The following is a 7,135-nucleotide window of genomic DNA, read 5'->3' as shown; positions in this document are numbered from 1 at the left end:
AGGACCTGACCGAATTCTTCAAAGAAGAAGAAGACATGGCAGCCGAAAACAACAATAATGCAAATAATGCAAGGAAGGTGTTGGGTGACTTTACTGCACCTACTCCTGATTTTTATGGGAAAAGCATCTCTATCCCTGCCATTGGAGCAAACAACTTTGAGCTTAAACCTCAATTAGTTTCTCTAATGCAACAGAATTGCAAGTTCCATGGACTTCCAATGGAAGATCCTCATCAGTTCTTAGCTGAATTCTTGCAAATCTGTGACACAGTCAAGACTAATGGGGTAGACCCTGAGGTCTATAGACTGATGCTATTCCCTTTTGCTGTAAGAGACAGAGCTAGGATATGGTTGGACTCTCAACCTAAAGAAAGCCTGGACTCTTGGGAAAAGCTAGTCAATGCCTTCTTGGCAAAATTCTTTCCACCACAAAGATGGAGTAAGCTTAGAGTGGAGGTCCAAACCTTCAAACAGAAGGATGGAGAATCCCTCTATGAAGCTTGGGAAAGATACAAACAATTAATCAGAAGATGTCCCTCAGACATGCTTTCTGAATGGAGCATCATAGGTATTTTCTATGATGGTCTCTCTGAACTATCCAAGATGTCTTTGGATAGCTCTGCTGGAGGATCTCTTCATCTGAAGAAGACGCCTGCAGAAGCTCAAGAATTGATTGAAATGGTTGCAAATAACCAATTCATGTACACTTCTGAAAGGAATCCTGTGAACAATGGGACTAGTCAGAAGAAAGGAGTTCTTAAGATTGACACTCTGAACGCCATTTTGGCTCAGAATAAGATATTGACTCAACAAGTCAATTTGATTTCTCAAAGTCTGTCTGGAATGCAAAATGCACCAAACAGTACTAAGGATGCTTCATCTAAGGAAGAAGCTTATGATCCTGAGAACCCTTCCATGGAAGAGGTGAATTACCTAGGAGAACCCTATGGAAACACCTATAATTCTTCATGGAGAAATCACCCAAATCTCTCATGGAAGAATCAAGAGAGACCTCAACAAGGTTTCAATAACAATAACGGTGGAAGAAACAGGTTTAGCAATAGCAAGCCTTTTCCATCATCTTCTCAGCAACAGACAGAGAGTTCTAAGCAGAATACTTCTGACTTAGCAACAATGGTCTCTGATCTAATAAAGACCACTCAAAGTTTCATGAATGAAACAAGGTCCTCCATCAGAAATTTGGAAGGACAAGTGGGTCAGCTGAGCAAGAAAGTTACTGAACTCCCTCCTAGTACTCTCACAAGTAATACAGAAGAAAATCCAAAAGGAGAGTGCAAAGCCATAACCATGGCCGAATTTGGAGAGGAAAGGGAGGAAGTGAACGCCACTGAGGAAGACCTCAATGGGCGTGCACTAGCCTCCAATGAGTTCCCCAATGAGGAACCATGGGAATCTGAGGCTCAAAATGAGACCATAGAGATTCCATTGGATTACTTCTGCCTTTCATGAGCTCTGATGAGTATTCTTCCTCTGAAGAGGATGAGTATGTCACTGAGGAGCAAGTTGCTAAATACCTTGGAGCAATCATGAAGCTAAATGACAAGTTATTTGGAAATGAGACTTGGGAGGATGAACCTCCTTTGCTCACCAAAGAACTGGATGACTTGTCTAGGCAGAAATTACCTCAAAGAGACAAGATCCTGGGAAGTTTTCCATACATTGTACCATAGGCACCATGACCTTCAAGAAGGCTCTATGTGACTTAGGGTCAAGTGTGAACCTCATGCCTCTCTCAGTAATGGAGAAGCTAAGGATCTTTGAGGTACAGGCTGCAAGAATCTCATTAGAGATGGCAGACAACTCAAGGAAACAAGCTCATGGACTTGTAGAGAATGTTTTGGTAAAGGTTGAAGACCATTACATTCCTACTAATTTCATAGTCCTAGAGACTGGGAAATGCATGGATGAATCCATCATCCTTGGCAGACCCTTCCTAGCCACAGCAAAGGCTGTGATTGATGTTGATGGAGGTGAACTGATCATTCAAGTGAATGGAGAATCCTTTGTGTTTAAGGCTCAAGGATATCCCTCTGTCACCATAGAGATGAAGCATGAAGAGCTTCTCTCAAATCAGAGACAAGCAGAGCCCCCACAGTCAAACTCTAAGTTGGTGTTGGGAGGCCACAACCAAACTCTAAGTTTGGTGTTGAACCCCCACATTCAAACTCTAAGTTTGGTGTTGGGAGGTTCCAACATTGCTCTGAGTATCTGTGAGGCTCCATGCGAGCCCTCTGTCAAGCTACTGACATTAAAGAAGCGCTTGTTGGGAGGCAACCCAATGATTATATTTTATATATTTTCTTTTGTTATTTTATGTTTTTTTGTAGGTTGATGATCATAAGAAGTCACAAAATCCATTGAAAAAGCAAAAACAGAATGAAAAACAGGAAGAAAAACAGCACACCCTGGAGGAAGATGCTGCTGGCGTTCAAACGCCAGTAAGCCTAGCAGTTGGGCGTTTAACGCCCAGTCTGGCACCATTCTGGGCGTTTAACGCCAGAAAGGGGCACCAGACTGGCGTTAAACGCCAGAAAAGGGCAAGAACATGGCGTTAAACGCCAGGAATGGGCATCAGCCCGGCGTTTAACGCCAGAAATGGGTCAAAACGTGATTTTTGATGCCATTTGGTGCAGGGATGACTTTTCCTTGACACCTTAGGATCTGTGGACCCCACAGGATCCCCACCAACCCCACCACTCTCTCTTCTTATTCACCCATTCACCAATCACCTCTACCACTCTCCCTCTCCTCCATTTCTTCTTCTTCTACTCTTTTGCTCGAGGACGAGCAAACCTTTTAAGTTTGGTGTGGTAAAAGCATTGCTTTTTGTTTTTCCATAACCATTTATGGCATCCAAGGCCGGAGAAACCTCTAGAAAGAGGAAAGGGAAGGCAAAAGCTTTCACCTCCGAGTCATGGGAGATGGAGAGATTCATCTCAAGGGTGCATCAAGACCACTTCTATGAAGTTGTGGCCATGAAGAAGGGTCAACTTTGATCAAAGGTTGGACCAAGTCCTCATAGATATCTGTGAAAAGGACGCCCAATGGAAGAGAAATTCAAGAGGGAAGCCGGTTCAACTGAGAAGGCATGACCTCAAGCCCATCACTAAGAAAAGAATGGAGCAAACAAGAGACCCCTCATCATGAGAGAGGAGCAACAAAGACAAGGAAGAGACATTGAGGAGCTCAAGCACTCCATAGGATCTCCAAGAGGAAGAACAAGCCGCCATCACTAAGGTGGACCCGTTCTTTAATCTCCTTGTTCTTTATTTTCTTGTTTTTCGAAAAATTTTGCTTTATGTTTATCTATGTCTATGTCTTGTGATCATTAGTGTCTTAGTGTCTATGCCTTAAAGTTATGAATGTCCTATGAATCCATCACCTTTCTTAAAAGAAAACTGTTTTTATCACAAAAGAACAAGAAGTACAGGATTTCAAATTCATCTTTAAAACTAGCTTAATTAGTTTGATGTGGTGACAATACTTTTTGTTTTCTGAATGTATGCTTGAACAGTGCATATGTCTTTTGAATTTGTGGTTCATGAATGTTAAATTGTTGGCTCTTGAAAGAATGATGAAAAAGGAGACATGTTACTGAGGATCTGAAAAATCATAAAATGATTCTTGAAGCAAGAAAAAGCAGTGAAAAAAAAAGGGAGAAAAACGAAAAAATTGATGAAAAAGAAAGAATAAAGTTGTGATCCAAGGCAAAAAGAGTGTGCTTAAGAACCCTGGACACCTCTAATTGGGGACTCTAGCAAAGCTGAGTCACAATCTGAAAAGGTTCACCCAATTATGTGTCTGTGGCATGTATGTATCCGGTGGTAATACTGGAAGACAGAGTGCTTTGGGCCACGGCCAAGACTCAATAAGTAGCTGTGTTCAAGAATCATCATACTTAACTAAGAGAATCAATAACACTATCTGGATTCTGAGTTCCTAAAGAAGCCAATCATTCTGAATTTCAAAGAATAAAGTGAGATGCCAAAACTGTTCGGAGGCAAAAAGCTACTAGTCCGCTCATCTAATTTGGAGCTTAGTTTCATTGATAATTTGGAGTCTATAGTATATCTCTTCTTTTTATCTTATTTGATTTTCAGTTGCTTGAGGACAAGCAACAATTTAAGTTTGGTGTGTGATGAGCGGATAATTTGTATACTTTTTGGCATTGTTTTTAGTATGTTTTTAGTAGTTTGAGTTGAGTTTTTAGTATATTTTATTAGTTTTTAGTTAAAATTCACTTTTCTGGACTTTACTATGAGTTTGTGTGTTTTTCTGTGATTTCAGGTATTTTCTGGCTGAAATTGAGGGACCTGAGCAAAAATCTGATTCAGAGACTGAAAAGGACTGCAGATGCTGTTGGATTCTGACCTCCCTGCACTCGAAGTGGATTTTCTGGAGCTACAGAAGCCCAATTGGCGCGCTCTCAATGGCGTTGGAAAGTAGACATCCTGGGCTTTCCAGCAATATATGATAGTCCATACTTGCCCAAGATTTGATGGCCCAAACCGGCGTTCAAAGTCACCTACAGAAATCCCAGCGTTAAACGCCGGAATGGCACCTAAATGGGAGTTAAACGCCCAAACTGGCACCAAAATGGGAGTTAAACGCCAAGAAGAGTCTCTACACGAAAATTACTTCATTGCTCAGCCCAAGCACACACCAAGTGGGCCTGGAAGTGGATTTTATGTCATTTACTCACCTTTGTACACCTTAGGCTACTAGTTTTCTATATATAGGACCTTTACTATTGTATTTTCATCTTGGTTCTTCTGGTTCCCTCTCTGGGGCCGAAACCAATGATCACATTTGTTCTTATGTATTTTCAACGGTGGAGTTTCTACACACCATAGATTAAGCATCTGAGGCTTAGTGAATATCTCTTGGATTTCTGATTGCATGATGCATGGTTGATCGCCTGACAACCGAGTGCTCGCCTGACAAACGAGCCAGCCATTCCGTGAGATCAGAGTCTTCGTGGTATAGGCAAGAACTGATGGCGGCATTCAAGAGAATCCGGAAGGTCTAACCTTGTCTGTGGTATTCTGAGTAGGATTCAATGATTGAATGACTGTGACGTGCTTCAACCTGTAACCTACTGGGCGTTAGTGACAGACGCAAAAGAGTGATTCTATTCCGGTAGGGGAGGGAACCAAACCGGTGATTGGCAGTACTGTGACAGAGTGCGTGCATTAGCTTTCACTGCGCGGATGGGAGGTAGCTGCTGACAACAGTGAAACCCTACACGAGCTTGCCATGGAAAGGAGTAAGAAGGATTGGATGAAGGCAGTAGGAAAGCAGAGAGACGGAAGGGAAGGCATCTTCATACGCTTGTCTGAAGCTCTTACACCAATGATATACATAAGTATCACTATCTTTATCTTTATATTATTTTCGTTCATCATCTATACCCATTTGAGTCTGCCTGACTGAGATTTACAAGATGACCATAGCTTGCTTCATACCACCAATCTCCGTGGGATCGACCCTTACTCGCGTAAGGTATTACTTGGACGACCCAGTGCACTTGCTGGTTAGTTGTGCGAAATTGTAGTGATCACAATTTCGTGCACCAGCAACCCAATTTTATTTATCTAATTTTTATTTTACTGTTATTTTGTGTTTTATTAGGTACATGATCATGAGGAGTCACGAAAAAAATATAAAAATTAAAAACAGAATAAAAAACAGCAGAAGAAAAATCACACCCTGGAGGGAGGACAGACTGGCGTTCAACGACAGTGAGGAGCATCTAGCTGGCGTTCAACGCCAGAACAGAGCATGAAGCTGGCACTGAACGCCAGAAACAAGCAACATTCTGGCGTTTGAACGCCAGGAATGTGCCTAGAGGAAAAGCTGGCGCTGAACGCCAGTGACAAGCATGAAACTGGCGTTCAACGCCAGAAACATGTTACATGTGGGCGTTGAACGCCCAGAATGTGCATCACTCGGCGTTTAAACGCCAGAATGGTGTGCAATGGCATTTTACATGCCTATTTGGTGCAGGGATGGAATTCCTTGACACCTCTGGATCTGTGGACCCCACAGGATCACCTCAGGATCTGTGGACCCCACAGGATCCCCACCTAACATATTCCCACCTTACCTCCTAATCCTATTTACACTCTCCCCCATGTCATACTTCCCAAAACCCTTCACCAATCTCCTCACCCTCTCTCTCCATTCATGGTCATCCCTTCTGCTTTTCATTCACCACCTACATCTATCCACTCTTCCCCATACACCCCACCTACCTTTAAAATTCAAATTCTCTTTCCCACCCAATCCCACCCATATAGCCGAATACACACATCCCTCTATCTCCTCCATATCTTCTTCTTATTCTTCATCTTTTCTTTCTTCTCTTGCTCGAGGGCGAGCAATTTTCTAAGTTTGGTGTGGTAAAAGCATAGCTTTTTGCTTTTCCATAACCATTAATGGCACCTAAGGCCAGAGACATCCAAAAAAAAAAGAGAAGAAGAAGAGAAAAAAAAGGGGAAGACAAAAGCTTCCACCTCTGAGTAATGGGAGATGGAAAGACTCATGTAAAGGGTTTATAGCTCAGTGGTAGAACATTTGACTGCAAATCAAGAGATCCCTGAGATACCTCAGGGGATAAATTGCCCTCCACACAATTATTGGGAGCAACTAAGGATAGGAACACCAAAATTACTAGGAATCATGCAACAAAAGCAAGGAAGAGACATAAAGGAGCTCAAAAAGCACCATTGGTCCTTCAAGAAGGCGCCATCCTCACTAAGGTGGATTCATTCCATGTTCTTATTTCTTTCTGCTTTTCGATTTTTATGTTGTGTTCATTTATGTTTTGTGTCTCTACTTCATGATCATTAGTATGTAGTAACTATGTCTTAAAGCTATGAATAAAATCCATTAATCCTTCACCTCTCTTAAATGAAATATGCTTTAATTCAAAAGAACAAGAAGTACATGAATTTTGAATTTATCCTTGAATTTAGTTTAATTATATTGATGTGGTGACAATACTTTTTATTTTCTGAATGAATGCTTGAACATTGCATATTTTTTATCTTGTTGTTTATGAATGTTAAAACTGTTGGCTCTTGAAAGAATGATGAACAAAGAGAAATGTTATT

The 7,135-nt window shown here is 41.6% G+C and overlaps 1 non-coding gene across 1 annotated transcript; it reads right to left on the bottom strand.

Annotated features, from left to right (window-relative positions):
- Nucleotides 1-440: 440 nt before the first annotated feature.
- On the bottom strand, nt 441-548 carry LOC130952156 (small nucleolar RNA R71). The gene has a single exon (XR_009074337.1). It is a non-coding gene; the product is annotated as a small nucleolar RNA R71 (small nucleolar RNA).
- Nucleotides 549-7,135: the final 6,587 nt, after the last annotated feature.

Source organism: Arachis stenosperma, chromosome 9 (genome assembly GCF_014773155.1).
Source record: "Arachis stenosperma cultivar V10309 chromosome 9, arast.V10309.gnm1.PFL2, whole genome shotgun sequence".
Lineage (NCBI taxonomy): Eukaryota > Viridiplantae > Streptophyta > Magnoliopsida > Fabales > Fabaceae > Arachis > Arachis stenosperma.
The sequence above is the reverse complement of the archived record's forward strand: the minus strand, read 5'-3'. Positions and strand labels throughout refer to the sequence as shown.